General features: G+C 45.6%; 1 protein-coding gene across 1 annotated transcript in view; it reads left to right on the forward strand.

Annotated features, from left to right (window-relative positions):
• Positions 1-18,578, forward strand: part of CNTNAP2 (contactin associated protein 2) — a 1,777,718-nt gene that overhangs the window by 1,714,384 nt on the left and 44,756 nt on the right. The gene's annotated exons all lie outside the window — the stretch shown is intronic.

Genomic DNA, 18,578 nt, shown 5'->3' on the forward strand with positions numbered 1-18,578 from the left:
AGTGAAGCAATACTACATAGACCCAGTCCATACCAGTGTATTTGAAAGACTTTCTTTTACGTATAGCTGCCGGCTGTTATTTGAAATCCCAGGGCTGCTGCAAATTAGGAATAGAACTAATAATAGCAACCATTTCTCAAAAGTCTGTTATGTACCATTAACTATACTAAGGGCTCTATTCATATTGTCCCAATTAATTCTCGCTGTATTCTTAAGAGGTACCTTATATCATCTTCATCTTACAGAGATCAGAAAGATGCAGTGACTAATCCAATATCATTCATCATCGTCTTAGGCGGGGTGGGAGCCAGGTCTGTCTGACTGCCAAGCTCAGGGTCTTTCTCCATGACTCTGTTGCTCTAACCTGCATATCCGCAGACTTCTGAAGTCGTGATAAGTTTAGATAAATTAGTGGGGCCTTACTGTTCTCTCACTAGTGAAGAGGTATCGAGCAGTTTAGACAAAGTGCACTGGAACTACAGAAAACTTCAGTACACGGACAACAAATCACTGACTCGCCCAAAACCACAATCCACCTTTGCCCAATGCCTAATTTCCCAACGAGAGATCGGGGTGGATGAGAAGAAGAGGAGAGTGTGCCCCATAACCCCGGAGGAGGAACTCCTCTCTCTTCCAGAGGCCTTTGAGTTATGCCCTGTGTAAGTAAAAGGAGAGCAGGGATTTGAGCAGAGTTTTAACTAATACATCTGAAGGGGAAGAGTGTTGTATGTTTTTAATTTCTTCTCCTTGTCTGAATCAACCAAGCCCGGAGCTATTTATGCCAAGAGAAGTTGGGTCCCGGTGGAGAGGCCTTTCCCATGACCCTTAAACTGGTATGCCATGGTTGTTAATCATGTCTTCAGAGATCACCTCTCCACCAGGCTTCGAACAAAACAATACAGATGTGAGATTTTCACCCTTGTTATGAACAGGTCAGAAATGATAACCATTATTTTAAAACACTGTATTCCTGAAAACTGGTCTCTACTTTCTTTCCATACAATCCAAGCAATTGACTGAGGAGTGAGAGGCTAGTCTGGAAGTCCAGGCATCGCAAGTTTTTAAAAATTCCTGAATATTAAATATTTTATCGTTCTAGTTTACCGCGTAAGTGTTCTTTCTCATTACTTCTGTTTAAGGCCTGTCTCTGTCTCCGTGATAGCCATTCTTCATTGGAGTTCTGTGATCAGTACTGTGCGGGGGTGGAGGGAAAGGGGTAGTTTTAACCATTTACAGTGGGCACTTGGAGAAAGGAAACCTTCCATTAGAATGTTAATACTCAACCTCACCACAGTCAATCTGTTTAGAGGACTCCAGACTGAATGTCTTTACAATGGAAAATTAACCTTCCAACAAGAAAGTAGTCTCAACTGTGCAGAGGAACTCCCTCTGGAAAAGGTGAGGAGGAGGGAGCCCCAGGCTCCAGCCCCACCCACCCTCATCTCCAGTGAGTTCTCCACAAAGCTGGTCCAGCCACTCCCTGCTGGAAAACCTATAGGGGCCCTCATTTCCTAACCAAGTCTTGGCCCAGCCCTCTCCCCATAGCCCCATGGGATTTGTCACAACCTCTAGGAACTCCATCCTTCCATGCTTAGGACCTCGCTCCCTGGGCACAGGTGGCCAGTTCCTCCCCTGTACTCACTGCGCATTTGATGCCTGCCCGGATTACAGCATTTCTCAGACTCGAGTTTATCTTAGTATTTGTCAAGGTCTTTTATTTATGTTTCAGTATCTAGTCTGTCCACTTCAGTTCAGGAACGGGATCTTGTTCCTCTTTCTATCCTTTCCCTTATCCATCTCTCCTTCCTCTATTTGAGTATTTCCTGGTATACNATAGTCTGTCCAGTTCAGGAACAGGATCTTGTTCCTCTTTCTATCCTTTCCCTTATCCATCTCTCCTTCCTCTATTTGAGTATTTCCTGGTATACAGTAGTTGCTCCATCAATCAGTAATTAACTAATTTCATTACAAGAATTTGTTTCACCAGGTGCAGACGAATCACCTCAGGGGGCTGAACGCATTTGTAGAGGTGATCAATTAGTAATTAGAGCGGAGCTCTAATTGCGGAGGGGTGCTGAAAAATGGACACAGGGAAATGCCAACTTTCAAAAATAACCTTTTTAAAAAGGAGTTTCCCAAAAGCAGAGACTGGTAAAAGGATGACTGGCAGAATTATGGAGGTGATGACTAAATAGATGGTATGTGAGGATTTGGAGAACAGTGTGACTTGTAGAACCCAACAGGAGTTCCCCAGAATCAAGCCATACCCAGCTCACCATATTTCATTTCTCTGAGATTAGCAAAAAGGGGCTCCTTGAGGCCAGAGATTCGTCGCTCAGGGATGTTCTGATCGGCCTGGAGTTGTGGCTTGTATACCAGAAACTGCGCGTGGCCTGTGGGCTGTATTAGCTGGGCTCCAGCCAATTGATCACAATCTAATTATACCCCTCAGAGTGCCCTGGCTGATTGGTGTCCCAGGGCAAGCATTGTAAAGCCTTGTCAAATGGTCTTGACATCTTGTTTCTTAATTTTAGCAAAACACTTGACACGATCTGCCGTGGTATGCTTTTTCACTTATTCAACGAATAGCCCTTGAAATGTGTATCCTGTGCCGGGTATTGTCTTAGGTGCTTATTCAACGTTTGTGACTCAAAAGCAAATTATGAGTTAGTTGATGGCGAGGAAAACAAACCCAAGTCAAACACTGATTGCCTGAAATTCTCTTTGGCACAAAGCTGGAAGTCGATGGATTCATTCATTCACGTGTGTCGGGGTCTCTCCTGGGGCACTGCCTGCTCCCCACTTGTTCTGGTCTCTGCTCGGGGAAGGGGGGTCTTCTGACCATCCTCTCTCTAAAGGCACCTTGCCTGGCCATTTTCTGTTCCCTTCGGTTGCTCGGTTGCTCATTCTTTGGTTTTCTTACAGATGTGTGTGTAGTTGCCGCTGTCTGTCTGTCTCCTTGGACTGTGCTGTGGAGAAGGGGGGTGCTTCACAGGACGGGGCCTTTTGTTCCTTGTAGTTCGGCTTGTTCATCAGTGACATTGTTGCCATTCCCGTTCATCAGATTTCCAGATGATGGACATTCAAGAGGGATAGCTGACACGGTAAATAAGAGAATCAGACTTCATTATAATAGCATATGTGAAAGCGCTTCGATCACTGTAAATGATAATTACATGTAAGTTATCATCATTATTTTAAGTGGCTATAAATCTGAGCCAAAACCAATAAAATGAAGGTTAAATACCGGCTCGTGCATTTAGGTTCCAAAAAAAGTCGATGACACAANATCTCCTTAGACTGTGCTGTGGAGAAGGGGGGTGCTTCACAGGACGGGGCCTTTTGTTCCTTGTGGTTCGGCTTGTTCATCAGTGACATTGTTGCCATTCCCGTTCATCAGATTTCCAGATGATGGACATTCAAGAGGGATAGCTGACACGGTAAATAAGAGAATCAGACTTCATTATAATAGCATATGTGAAAGCGCTTCGATCACTGTAAATGATAATTACATGTAAGTTATCATCATTATTTTAAGTGGCTATAAATCTGAGCCAAAACCAATAAAATGAAGGTTAAATACCGGCTCGTGCATTTAGGTTCCAAAAAAAGTCAATGACACGAGTCCAAGAGGAAGGAGCCTGGGAGGGCAGCAGCGTGCACACCAGGACTCAGCCACGCGAAGAAGGCAATTTTAGGGCTGCTGAGCAGCCGAGTGTCCGAGTAGCTGAGCTGTGGCTGGGCCTTCTTGGAATGGCATCCAGTTGGGGGGGCCACGCCGTGGGGTGGACACTACCCTGCCAGAAAGTGGCCAGTGGAGGGTAATTCACTCAGGGAACAGCAGTGGGAATTGAGGGCATTTAGCTGAAGGAGGGGGGGGTGTGGGGAAGCGGGGATCTGCCCGTCACTCTCCATTGGGAGCCCACGTGGAAGAGGAGTTTGTTGTGTGTGTTGAGGGTTAAGTTGGAACAACTGGGTCCTAGGGGCAGATTTCCATTCTGGGGTAAGGAGAGTGACACAGCCCGGAGCCGGCACCCTGTCACCTGGGCAGGAACCAAGCCCACTGTCGCTAGAGACAGAGAGGCTAGACAACCATGAGACCAAGAGCGGAGCTCAGCCAGCTGCTGCTTTTTGTTCCAGCCCTGACGTTACCTGTCTGTTCTTACTTCAGTATTTTCATCCGGTTCGGATGGATTTTCCTCCTACCTGATGTGACATTTGATTGCAATAACGCTGTGCACACTCAGCGTCCCCTGTACAAAAGTGCCTGGAAATCTGCTGGGCGTTGGGGTGTCTGTTGTCCTTGCTCACTGAGTGATGCCCTCCAACCCCCTGCAGCATTTCCCGGTTCTCTTCCGACCCGACCTGCCCTTCCGGGAAGCTGGAGTTTGACCCCTTGAACTCTGTGAAAGCCCTCTGAGCTCTGTCACCCCGCTCTGCATTGTGGCCACACCTGCAGATTCCATCACCTTCTTACCATGGCACTTACGTGCCCGAGCCTTCCCTAGATGACCTGAGAACCTGAACTTGGTAGCAAGGGAGTGTGTTTTACTTTAAAAAATTGTAAGAACAACCAAAAAAGCACTGTGAATGTGTTTTCCTTAGACAGCCCCTCCTTCCCACACTTCCTTAGAATGTTAACATTTTCAGAACACAGAAATGTGATGTCATTTCTGTTAGACATGAAGTGTAAGAAAATTATGATTATTCATAGCACTTAGCATTTATGATTAAACATATATTTTTATGAAGAAAGTCTGGTTCCCATGGAACAATTCTCNAGAACAATTCTCTACATATAAAAACCCAATAATACCAGATGACCAGCTTTCATTTACAGGTTCCACGGTCACAGAAACAAGGGGAACCAAGTTCTCTCCCCAAAGATGAAAAACAGAGAAAATCAACCTTCTAAGAAATTGACAGGAAACTGTGTCCANGGAACAATTCTCTACATATAAAAACCCAATAATACCAGATGACCAGCTTTCATTTACAGGTTCCACAGAAACAAGGGGGACCAAGTTCTCTCCCCAAAGATGAAAAACAGAGAAAATCAACCTTCTAAGAAATTGACAGGAAACTGTGTCAATAACTCTTTTCAGAGAAAACAAATGAACAATGAGAGCTAAAGTGCAAGGGGACTGACCTAGGTTACCTGAAACACGGGAAGAAACATTCAAGACTGTGTAACGAGAGTCAAACACAAGGCCTTATGTTTCCCACCATTGGGGCCCCACCTCCGTGCCACCTGAACGTGCAGCTGTCACACTTTATCACTTAAGTGACCAGGTATCTGGTTGTTTGGCTATCAAAGCCTCATAAAGGANGGCCCCACCTCCGTGCCACCTGAACGTGGTGCAGCTGTCACACTTTATCACTTAAGTGACCAGGTATCTGGTTGTTTGGCTATCAAAGCCTCATAAAGGAGATAGTTAGGCCTTTGCAGGTCAAAATCACGTTATCCAGGGCTCTGTCGAGATGATAGACTTATATGATCCTCATGTCTTTAAACGCTACAAAACATACACCAGGATGTAGAGCTCACGCTTCGGGATGACGCAGAGAAGCAGCAGGAGGAGCGCAGGCGCCAGCATGGAGAAAAAGCCGAAGAAAGTAGAAAACAGAACTTGAAACATGCACGTCTGTCTGTTAACACAGGTACTGGGTCCTAAGTTATCCAACCAGAATCCCTCCGGAGGGAGCCAGGCCAGCTAAGGATGCGTGGCATCTTTGCAGCCCTGAGCTATTTGCTACAGATGTTCTGGCGTTGTCATCAATTCAAACTCCACCCCAACTTTTTTTTCCTCCATTGCTCTCAGCGCATGTCTGTCTAAATGAACTTGAGAAAAATTGCTCTCTGTGTTTCCTTGCAAAACCTCTTTGGCTGGTCGTATCTGAATTTTTTTCATCTAGTCGTTTTTTGTCTTTTGGTTTTTTTTTTTTTTAGCCCTCTAAACAATTGAAGTCAAGACTGTTCTCCCCTAGCAGAGAGATCAGACAAGGAGAAAGCTCTGCTCTCAGACACCCACCTCATTGACTCAAGCCATGGGTCCCATGTGGGCCCCAGCAGAGGTGTGTCTGCCTCACGCTCCCAGCAGCCAAGCCTGCTGTAAGAAAACGAGAGTAAGCCTTCCAATACATCAATCTGATCTTTATATTTGAAGGGAGGATATTATTAGTAAAGCATGCATTTTTTTCCTCAAGACAAAATAAGATCTTTTTCTGCATTACTAGTGGTTATTTTTGCAGGATCCATAAAAATATATATTAGGCAATGATCCATCGTTCAGTTTAATTTTTTAAAAGATTTTATGTATTTATTTGAGAGAGCGTGAGCAGCAGGGAAGGGCAGAGGGAGAGGGAGAAGCAGACTCCCTGCTGAGCAGGGAGCCAGAGGCGGGGCTCCATCCCAGGACCCTGAGATCATGACCAGAGCCGAAGGCAGATGCTTAACCGACTGGGCCACCCAGACGCCCCTCCGTCATTTAGTTTTATTCCACGGTTCTCCTGGGTGCCTTCTATTCTACCATGGGTGTTTCAAAATAACCGTGGAGAGCATGGTTTGTGCTTGTGGACCCCTCTCCCCAGGAGAGAGGTAAGGCCCCAGAACAGGAAATGACTCCAGTGTGCGGCAGAATAGCACAGATGATGATGCTTCAAACGATCGGAAGAACAAAGCAGCCCAGACACACTGCATTCGTGTGTTTGGAAGCACCCTCAAGGCAAAGATGGGGACTTACATCTTTCGTACTCTAGCCATGCCCCATTAAGCAGAGGCAAATAATGAATCCTTACTAGTTGGTGAGTGGTCTCATTACAATAAGCATGAACAGCTTCGAGCACAAGGATACCAGGCAGATACACTAAAGTGGGAAGAGATTTTTTTCATCCGATTCTGACCTACATTTGTAAATGTCAGTAGAATATTTTCTAACTAGGGACTCATGAAATGACTGATAAAATCCAACAACCATAAAACCCTTCACCAAGCATTTTTGACATTCGAGCTTCACATCAACCCTTGGAAATAGATACCATTTTTTATCCTCATTCACCCATCCCTTTTTTACTGGTGCCTTCTAAGTAAATGCCATTGTGCTAAGGGCTGGGGCTCCAACAGTGAAGAAAGATTCAGTCTTGCTTTCACAGAGCTGACTTTCTGGTGAGTGAAAAAACAGCAAACGAGAGTAAGTAAAGACATAGATGCTTTAAATCACTGGTAAAAACTATGAAGAAAACAAAACCAGCAGTGTGATAGAGAATGATCAAGGAGAAGGTGATATCTTTAGAAAGGATTCTCTAGGGAGGACTTGATGGAGCCAGATCAAAGGAGAGGGTGCTCCAGCTAATAGGAATAGCAGGAGCAAAGGCCCTGAGGCCAGACAAGGCTGGTGGTCTCCTGAACAGAAGGAAATCAGGTGTGGCTGACCTGGTGAGCTGAGCAGGAGGTGAAAAGTAGAAGCTGGCTTGCAGACAGGAGGCAGCAGCAAGGCGAAAGGGAGCCTCGTGGTTTGGATTTTAGTGTGAGTATAATGGGAAGTCATTGCAGGGTTTAAATTTTGGCCTTTGAGTAATAGTTTGTGGAGAGAGCAGAGTGGAGGTGAAGAGGCCGGATGGGATCCCTCTGCAGGAATCCAGGTGGCAGATCTGGTGGTTTGAACCAGATGGTAATTCATGGAAATGGACAAAAATGGGCAGATGCCTGCTAGATATATTTTGGAGGTACTGCTGATAGTACCTGCTGATGGATTAGATTCAGGGAATTTGGAAAAGAGAGGCCCAAACGCTCAATTCATATGTTGAAACAAACTGAGGCTTAGTGAGGTCAAGGAACATCTCTCGAAGGCTTCATATTTGTACAAGGCAGGGCTGGGACTCTGACCTGACGCTCTAATTCCAAAACAACTCTGCTCGTTCTTACAACGATATGAGAAATACATTAAAAAGGGACAAGTGAGTATGAAGTCCAGTGAACTCCTCTTGATAGTGATGTAATGATTTTTTTGAGCCTGTATAGAGTAGACAATGTGTAAGATCCATTCAACGAGTCGGTCAGTTTGTGGCTTATTGCAACCAGTCATTGGACTCACTGGGATCGATACACTGTCTCTGACCATAGATGTTTGTAACCACAAAGTGCACTTTAGTTAAATTCTTTTCAGAGGTGGCCTCATTTTCAGAACCAGCATTTCCTAGTGACATGGTAAATTATTAGAGGGATACCAGGCAGCAGATCAAGTCGGCCTCTTACAAGGGCTTGATGCAGTCGCATGTCCCATGGTTTTATTAAATTGGTCCTAGTAGTTAAGCTGTTTTTTAATATCTCCTTGTGAGCAATAAATTCAGATCTTTATCTTCAGCCGATGTGCTAAGTAATTCAGAAAGAGTTCTTTCACCTCTGAACTCTGATTCAGATGTCCCCAACTCGTTTGTACCAGATCCAAAGAGTAGAATACAAAAATTAGGAATATGGATCCCATTGCCTGTGGCTACCTCTGGTCATTTATTCCATGAAGACTTACTGAGTTTCTAGCACATTCAGGTCCTATTCTAGGCATTGGAGGGCAACCCTGGAGGGGGGCATCCTTGATCTGGGGCTTTCTCATGAACCACATAGTTAGGGTTTAGTTCGCCTCACCAGCATCTCCCTTAGAACAAACAAGCTCCCTTCTCTACCTTTCTCCAAAGCCACCTGCCCTATATTTCAAGCCATTATATGTTACCTTCAGAGCAGGACTGGCCAGATTCCAAGAGGAGATGAGGTGATTTTGAGGAAATAAAACTGAATTTTGCTAAAACGTGGTGTAGAGATAGTATTGCTAATTGCAAATGCTAATAAAAGCCTCATGGGGAGAGAGGCCTGAGTGCTAACCCTGAGCTCGAGGTCAGCAGGGAAGACACCCAGCACTTGTTTGGGGACCATTTTCAAGTCCTTTAGCAATGCGTGGTTGCTCTGAGAACACCCACCAAACTGAGCCTCTCAGAGAACGCTGTGGGGTGGGGGGTTAGAAAGAGCAAAACGGAAGAGAGAGAGCCGGTGAGGATATTATGAAAGCTACTACAAAGATACCTTTATATAGTCATGGATTCATACTGATTATGCAATAGTGTGGATTCTGGAATGATTTATACCCCCCAGAACCTGGAAACTGAGGAGGGCGTGCTGCCCCATTACCTATAAAACACTCCCTTTTGTCTCTGAAGGGACCTTTAAAAAAGCAGATAAAAAGCCTTCCTGTGGCAAAAACTCTCCTATTAATCAACATCACCTGCTAAGATTTTGAGAGCAATGCTATATGCTTCCATAAACTTTCTTATTCAAATGGCAGGACTGTTAAAAATCTCAAATAGGATTGTTCTCAAGGGTCTCCCCTAGGGTGGAAGTTCTTTCAAGGACTTCACTTTCCGGCATGACCTTACGCCCCACACATAGGTACACACACAACACATGCACACAGCAGGAAGCCAGAGGGAATTGTACAATCTTCCAACTTAAATGTTCCGCATCTTGATTAAGACTATTACGTGTGTTTATGTATTTGGTAAAATTCATAAAAAACTATACTTAAAATAGGTGCACTTATTGCATACAAATTATACCTCAGGAAGCTGGATTTAAAAAGTAAAAAGCAAACCAAAAGATTCCAATTTTATATTACCTTAATATTTTTGTGTCTGTCTCTGGCTTCCGGTATTTACAAGGATGTTAGTTTGAGTACAATTAGAATGAGCAGAGCTTGTTATCAAAAGCTTCCTTTACTAGGACTAAAGTTTAGCCAGGAAATTAAGGTTTAGCCCTAAATGCACATTATTTTGAGATAAAACAAATGCATATCTCTGAATAACACAGATGTATAGCACATAACCGGCTTGTACAACCTGAAAACTCAGATAAACCCAGGAAATCAAAGCCTTCAGTGGCCAGCCTTAGCAGGTGCTGAGAAGTATTCAAGGAGTCTATTGTATTTTTGGTAAACTGAAAAATCTGGTTTTTAAGCCTGTCAAACAAATACTAGTATCCAATATTTCGAAGCAAATCTTAGTTCCAAGTATTTCTTTTCTGTCCCATTTTTCTGGTTCCCTTTGAAAACCAATTCATTCTTTGGTTCTTTGAACTGTTCCCATGGAAAAATCGTTGACATGGCCAAAATTGTCCAGCTCTGCTGGGATTTAGACACATTCCTAAAATGACAGGGAAATTATCCGGGGCAGCCCTTAGACTGCTGGTCCAGTCCAGGACATGCTCAGCTGAAAATGGAGACCCACCCAGGCCTTTTGGAGAATGACTGCAACTGTATCCTTCCTTCACGCCCCGCCCAGTCTCCCTCAGAGCCAGCCATGCTCACGAGTCCAAAAGCAAGGGGCAGGCAGCCTCTGACACTGTGTTTGGGGTGGGGGGGGGTCCCTCTCCCTTTCCTGAGACCACTCCCTTCCCTGGGACAGCATCCCTGAGTAGCAGCTTCTCTCCTCCAAAGTCAGATGCAGGTTCTGAAAAAGTCCAGTTTGTCTGCTACACCCTTTTGTTCCAAGTCACCCTTACACCGCCAGAGTCACCAGCCCACCCGGCTGGTAAGGAATTCCCATTCCTAACTCCATTCTGACACACAGTGCTGGACTCTCACCCAGCCTGACGTGATCGTTCACCCCACATTGATTTGGAGGAAGGGATATCACTACTGACCAAACCAAACCAAACAACCCTCACAACTGATGAAAACAAGGAAAGCTTGGTTTTAAATGAAATGTTTGTAAAGCCATCAGCCCCTGTGCTCTCATTGGAAGGTGGAAGTTTGGGCACCTGGGTGGCTCAGTCTGTTAAGCGTCTGCCTTCAGGTCATGATCCCAGTGTTCTGGGATCGAGTCCCACACCCAGCTCCCTGCTCAGCCTGGGTCTGCTTCTCCCTCTTCCTCTGCCCCTCCTGCCTGCTCATGTGCCCTCTCTCTCTCATTCTCTCTCTCTCAAATAAATAAAAAAATATATAAATCTTTAAAAAAAAAAAGGGTGAAAGTTTAGCAGAACTCGTTATTATCCTTAGCAATAATGGGTTAACAGTGATGATTCCCAACTTAGAACAAAGTGAACCCACTTTCTCCACACATTGGCCCCCAGCTGCTCTTTGAGGATACTCATTGCCCAGCCCCTCCCAATGTTCTTTCAGTATTAAGAACATTAAGAGATTTAGTCAAAATTATTTCCATTGGCAGCTTTTTCTCCCTTCCATTCTAGCATTAACAGTTTGCCAAGTTAACTTCATGCACTTAATGCCTAAGATTTTATATAATCCCACCCAGGATTCTTCCTTTACTGGGAGAAAAGCCTGTCCTGGATCTCTGCTTATCAGGCTGCTCCCAGCTTTTCAGGGACTCTGAATCTGAGAGGGAGAACAAAAAATGAGCAGAACAGCTCCCACGTGTGAACACTCACAGTAACTACTCTGGCTCAAACACTGGGAATCCCTTTGGCGTTTACTTGTGCCATGAATCAACATCCATTCATCTGGGGTCATATCACTTTTCCTCCAGAAAGATTTTACATAATTTGGAAACAAAGCGATGTACTGTACAACCGTGGGGAACAGAAATCAGCAAAAGACAGTCTGCCTCACTGGGAGAGCCACGCCAGTCGTCCGAGTGGACACCCGTTTTTGTAACTACGGGAACTTGGGTGCCTGGGACCCGGGAGCGAGGGTCAGCAACACTGGCTCTGCCATCTGTCACTGAGTGATGAGTCCCTTCACAGAACTAAGTCTTGGTTTCCTCATCTATAAATTAACGATATGATATCCCCCACTATTATTTCACTTTGAAAGGATGGTTATGTGCATATGTGGTTACATGCACCCAGAGAATATCGTGACATTTACATTTTATTAACATTCACAACTTGAACTTTTAAAATTTTCCTGTCTAAAACACAGCACTGATTCCCTTTGCTGTGCACTTTTTTTTAATCGTGCTTCGCACACGACCTTTCCACTCACTCTTATAAAATGATCCATAAAGGACAGGAAGTGAAGCAAATTGTATCATAAAAATATGTCATGTGCACTGAGAGTGACCAGGTTTTCTTCAGCCGGTGGATGCACAGATAGTAATTGTCACCAGGGTTTTCATCGTCAAAATGAATCATCCGCGTGGAAAGCCAGCTCCTGAGTGCCCAGGGCCTCCGGAGTGAATTCCAGCTTCTCCAAGATCCAAGAGGTGGACAGTAGAGCCCTCTGGAAGACCTTCCCGTGTTGATCACCTGCTACACAAGCAGTGTCCTTTATTATATTAACTTTACTATTTTTTAAAATTTTCCTGACATGTATCAACCCTTTCTCCTATTTGACAAATTATAGCAGGTGAAAAGCAGGGTTTTAGAAGTATGTTCATTTGTGAATGAAGCCTCTCCTGAGTGACCATCTCTGGGTCAGAGCCTCATCAGCCCTCACTTAGTGTGGCCGTGATGGTCTCCTGTGCCTTCCCCACCCATCTCACCCACCAATGCCAAGGGGAGCTGACTGACCCACATCTCCGCTTACATGATTCCCACGCTCTTCAATTTTAGATTATGTGTGTTTTACTACAATTAAAAAACAACATGTCTTCAGAGATGCTCTGATGCTTAACACATCGAGGAGAAACTGATTTGAAACTTGAGGCCTCTCACAACATTCACCGGAGGGGCATTTTCCGGCTTCATGCGGCACTTAGAGTTCACACGCGTGCCCCTCAGCTCCCTTGTGCTCATGCCCGTTAGCTCCCTTGTTGTGTGCATGCCCACCTCTCTCTCTGCCCTCCTCCTTCCCTCTTCAAACTGCGCCTGGTTCAGGGATCATTTCCCTAAAAAGCGGGCTGCCCGGGTGCCCATGGTCCTCTCTGCCCGAGGCTCCATCTCCAGCTCTCTCTTGCATCGTGGCCTTTATCTTGTTTTGCGTCGGCCCGTGTTTATTCTTGATGGTGAGATCCCTGCAGGGGACTGTGGTTTGCCTGATTCTCTCTGCTCCCAGTGCCCAGCACAGGGCCTTTTATCGAAAAAGGATTAGTCAGTAGACCTGTTTTCAACTCAATGTTTGTATGCATGTGTAGGAATTATGTTTAAGTGTATGCATGTGGATCAAAATAATTGCTTTATCGCCAGCATCAAAACAAGCATCAGACAAGCAGGAAGTTGTATGCATAGGAAGAACACAGCTCATTCACTAATGATCTGTGGAGCCCAGGTTCTAGGCACTCAAGCATGTCAAAAAGGCACAAGCCAAGAAGACCTGGTCCTTTCTTGAGAGAAGCTTCCAGTCTAGAGGGGAGAAAAACCTGTCATCACATAAAGTAACAACCCTGTTCCTTTGGACGCTTCTGAGGAGGCCAGAAGGGATGTGCATGACTCAGCCTGGAGGTAGTTCAAGGTGGTCAGACGCCTGGGTGAGTGAAGGGCATGAGTGGACAACCCGACGTGGAGGTGGGGTCAGAGCGTGATTGGCTTATTGATCATTTTGAGGAGCACGTTCTTTCCATAGAGGCAGCCATTGAAGGGGAATGGGAGGATCCCATCTGAGTTTTGGAAGCATTCCTCCAAGGCAAGGACTAGTATGAAATCAGGGTGTGGTGGGGGGCAAAATGGCAGGCAGTCAGGCTGCCACAAGGACTCAGACACAAAGTGAGGCAGGCTTAAATGAAAGTGGGAGAGAAGGGAGCATTTGACAGTTTGGAGATTGAATGCATGAGAAGGGTTGGCTCTTGGGGGGGGGTGGGTAGCCCACCTGCCCCTCCTCCCCCCAGGAGCCCGGGGAGTCTCATCCACTTACTGGGATGCCCCCTGGGGAGAGAGGCAGCACCTGTAGAAACCGCCGTTAGGGGCTCTGTCCTTCTGTTTAACACTCTGGAAATGGAACTGACCTCCTTCATAAGTTTTGTCAGCTTCTGGATGTTCTCCATTCAAGCAAGTGATCAGGAATACATTAGAGAACAGTTGTTAAGATCAGAATAATTGGAGGATTAAGATTTGTCGCTCCAGACCTATTTCCTCTGCAAAATGAGAAGCAAGATAATCACCTGTTTTTACGGAGGAGCTACAAGAATTAGAAAAGTTAACACATGTACATTGCTCAGCACAGGGTAGGGCCCTGCAAGAAGTATGTGCTCAAGATGTCAGCAATTACTTACTATTTCCCTGTATTGGCCATTGATGAGGAAGGAGGAGAAAATAGGAGCTCTTCTTGAACACCTAACACGAAGGGGCAAAGCCTCCATTCTTAGATCTAAATAAGGACACTTTTCAGTTCAGGTGCACATCTTATACTGAATTTGGAGAAAGTGTTTTGTCTTTGTATAGGAAGATCTGAAATTTCTGCTCTTCTATCGAGAGTGACTTGCTTGTGACACTCCTTCTTTGTATGTGTGTCACTCACCTATGGGTCTTTGTCCAGATCCAGAAATTAAAGGTACTAGTAAACTGCTAGAGAGATGGAATACGTAAATAACCTGAAAGTTTCCTTTGAGGGAAGTTTGTCCTTTCTCCTGGAAGGCTCTTCAGTAAACTCATTCACTAAGACAGTTCAATGTACCCAACTTGTCTTGGGATATTTCTTGGTGTCTCACATTGTCTTTTGTGCCATATGAGTTTTAACAGGGAGCAAGTAAAGAGAGGAGAGTTCTTGAATCCCACTCTAAATTGTCTGCAGAGAAAATACATCTCACTGCCCCGGGACATATAGGGAATCTTCTCAATTGTTGGTTTTAAGTGTTTAAGATAACTTGGGTACAGATGTAATATCTTAAGATTCATCGTAACTTGAAATGATTTGTATTTGATCCTTTATAGAGGACTTTTCTCTAAATGTGAAGAATACAGTAAAATTTCTTAGCAAAGGGAATCTTTAAAAATAGTCATGTGCGTTTTGGTAGTTTCTAGAATAATCCTTAGGACTCCTGGGGCGCCTGGGTGACTCAGTCGGTTGAGCGTTGGACTCTTGGTTTCAGCTCAGGTCATGATCTCAGGGTCATGAGATCGAGTCCTGCATCCCAGTCGGGCTCCGTGCTCAGCATTTAGTCTATTTGAGATTATCTCCCTCTCCCTCCCTCTCTGCCCCTTTCCCTCTACCCCAGCCCTCACTTGCACTCTCTCTCTCTCTCTCAAATAAATAAAATCTTAAGAAGAAGAAGAATCCTTCGGGCTCCTTTACAGCAGGGCGGAGTACTGAGGTTTAGCAGCCATGCGCCGGCTGGACCGGCAGGGAAGGAGACCCGCGCTGACCCGAGCTACGTGTAGAGAGAACAGTACGAGTAAGGACTCCTAGTTGTCTGCTCTGACGTAACGCAGCTGCCGGGCTTCATCTGCACCGAGGTCATTGTCTCTGACTCAGATTCACCATTCTGGGCCTGCAAACGCTTTGTACGGTATAGAGAAAAGTTAGGAGGAGGGAGAAGGAGGAGGGGAAGGGACTCAGAGTCCACCAAGCCTTAGTGGCGAAGAGAGCAGCTGGAAGCAAGGAGAGAGAGTGCTCCTCCACACCGGCAGGTGACAGCCCCGCCCGCGGCCCGGAGGCCACCTTGATGAAGTCTCGAAGGAGATCCACCAGCAAGCCCGTCTAGTTATTGGGTCAACTTCTCTGTAAGACTTCTCAATCCAGAAGAAACGAACGCTTCAAGGATTCTGAGTCAAAGCGTTTCCGCACTGCACATGATAGACATGGTAGAGTGGGAGCCCCCAGCTTACAGAGGTGACCCCAGAAAAGACCAGAGTGATCCCTTTCTCTGTCACCAATTTCATGGAGAAAGCATTATTTTCATTAGTTTGTAAAGGGCTTATGAGTGTATGAACTAAGTTCAGATGAGCAAAAAGATGCATTGTTGTTTCCATTTTCTACAACTGGCCCCATCGCAATCTGAGGAGCCCCTTCCTGTGTTCTTGGCTTGTGTTGGGCACCGATTTCAGCTTGCACTGGAGGTTAACGAAGTATCTCATATTAAAGGTGTTTCTTTGAGGCTAACTCTCCTCTCAAGGGCAGATGCTCGCTCTCTCCCCCCAGTCTCATTTCCAGGACTGCAGGGGGCCTGGGGTGACACACAGGAGACCATCTTAGTTCCTACGGCTGCCATGACAAAATGCCACAAACCACATGGCCCAAAAAAAAACCAGAAATGGTTTCTCTCCTGGTTCTGGAGGCCAGAAGTGTGAAATCAAGGGGTCAGCAGGGTTGCTTCTTTCCTGTGAACTCAGAGGGAGAATCTGTTCTTCTGTCCTGGCTTCTGGCCGTTTCTGGCAGTCCTTGGTGGCCCTTGGTTTGTGGCAGCAGGACTTAAGTCTCTGCCTCCGTCTTCACATACCCATCTCCCTGCATGGGTCTGTGTGTCTCCTCTTCTTGTAAGGACACCAGTCCTTGGTTGAGGGCCACCCTAATCAAATGTGACCTCATCTGAACTTTAGGACATCTGCAAAGACTCTATTTCCAAACAAGGTCACATTCACAAGTGCCAAGGATTAGGCTTCAGCATGTCTTTCTTTTTGGGGGGCACACCCCAACCCACAACAGGGTCCTTGTAGGTCTTTGCTCTGGGGCCAGTGTGGTCTGATCACTGAGGTCTGGGGGATGTCATGCTCGGGTTTACTAAAGGTCGTGGTCCGCCATTTCCCTCCCGTCTTAAAGTGCCCATGCCCAGTCCCAGGCCTCTGTCGGCCGCCGTCCGTCCAGCACCCAGGACATGTGCGGGCTGTGGGGCTACAGAGCTACCTCAGCCTCCTCCAGCAGACAGGAGGGACTGTCCCACCCACAGGCTGCCTTAGTGCTCGTGTGCCAAATCGAATACAAAGCTACTAGCAGGAAGCTTGGAAGTCACCCACCCAGTCTACACCTGGGCAGGCAGGATCCACCCCACTCCAGCCCTGAGTCTCAGCCTTTAAGGGGAAGCCAGGACGCACATACATGTGTTTCCTCAGGGCCTTTGTAGTTACTGTTGCTTCTGCCTGGAATTATTTTGCCTCGATAAGTGCATGACTTCCCTTAAATTCCTTCAGAGCTTGAATGTCATCTCAGCAGCGGCCTTCCCGGATTGTCTTATTCAAAATAGTATCTCCCCGCCACACTCTCTCCCTTTCCTGGCTTTAATTTTCTTAGTAAAATTGCATTTCGGAGCACTAGGTTTTCCCTGAGGAATGGACTGATGTTTTGCTTATTGCTAAACTGGTTTTTGAGGTCACCCTACAGAAGTAACTCTTACATCTTTCACTTAGTCATTAAGTCATGCAACAGTTAGTATTACTTTCCATCAGATGGTCAGAAAATACAAAATTACATGGGATCAAATTACAGTCTTTGAAGGTAGAAGCCCTTTTTTCAGTACCGAATTCCCGCCACCTAGCATACGGTAGTTATTCAATAAGTCTTTGTATGAATGAATGAATGAACAAATGAAGTTTCCATGAGAAGGGTGATCTGTATAAGACTTTCATCTCAACCTTGCTGTAAAATTAAGAGCACACTTTTTTCCGTGGACTCTGGCCCAAGACCAAGCATTGAGAAAAAATTGTACAAACGGTAGATAGCATCATAGCTAAAGAGATGTCATCTTTTGAAGACGATGACTTGGACTTTTAGAATGGTTCACAGATTTTAAAATACTAGAGAAGAGAAAGATGATTTTCAAGAGGGAGAGAACGTCAGGTGGTTTGTGATTGCAGTTGTTCCTGCAGAAAGACAGCCGTGTTACGGGGTAGCATGGTTTCTACTCCACCTTTATAAATAGAGGCAAATGACTGGAAAGAAAGGTGGCTTCAGACCCTTATTCAACAATGAAAAATCCAGGGCTACCTCATAGCTTTCTCCCTAGCGTGGTAAAACTGTCCCCTGCCGAGCCCCCAGCCATCAAGAAAAGTCATCAGATATGTTCTTTTGGGGCCAACACATCCATGAGGCTCAGCAGCCACACTTCCCAGGACCCACAGTACCTTCAGAGACCCCTGACAATGTTTTCATTTCTTTCAAAATTAGAAGAAAAAGTTAACTTTAACATAGAAGATGTTTTAATATACTAATATATTCGTCTTAAACCAATGAAGTCCTAAAATACCGTGTTTGGCTTTTTTTTTTTTTAAGACTTATTATTTATTTTAGACACAGAGAGAGAGGGAGAGAGAATCTCAGGCAGACTCCACACTGAGCACAGAGCCCAACTCGGGGCTGGATCCCATGACCCTGAGATCACGGCCTGAGCTGAAACCAAGAGTCAGACACTTAACCAACTGTGCCACCCAGGCGCCCCTGACTTTTTTTTTTTTTTTTTAATAGAGGAAGTTTTCTTTGGATGCAAAAGTGCTGAGGCCTCATGAGAGCCATCACATGGCCCTGCTATTGGGTCTCCTGTGTGTCAGAAAGCATTCTAGACAGATCTGTGGTTAGAAATACTGATATGGGGGGGCGCCTGGGTGGCACAGCGGTTAAGCGTCTGCCTTCGGCTCAGGGCGTGATCCCGGCGTTATGGGATCGAGTCCCACATCAGGCTCCTCGGCTGTGAGCCTGCTTCTTCCTCTCCCGCTCCCCCTACTTGTGTTCCCTCTCTCGCTGGCTGTCTCTATCTCTGTCAAATAAATAAATAAA

This window comes from Ailuropoda melanoleuca, chromosome 1 (assembly GCF_002007445.2).
Source record: "Ailuropoda melanoleuca isolate Jingjing chromosome 1, ASM200744v2, whole genome shotgun sequence".
Taxonomy (NCBI): domain Eukaryota; kingdom Metazoa; phylum Chordata; class Mammalia; order Carnivora; family Ursidae; genus Ailuropoda; species Ailuropoda melanoleuca.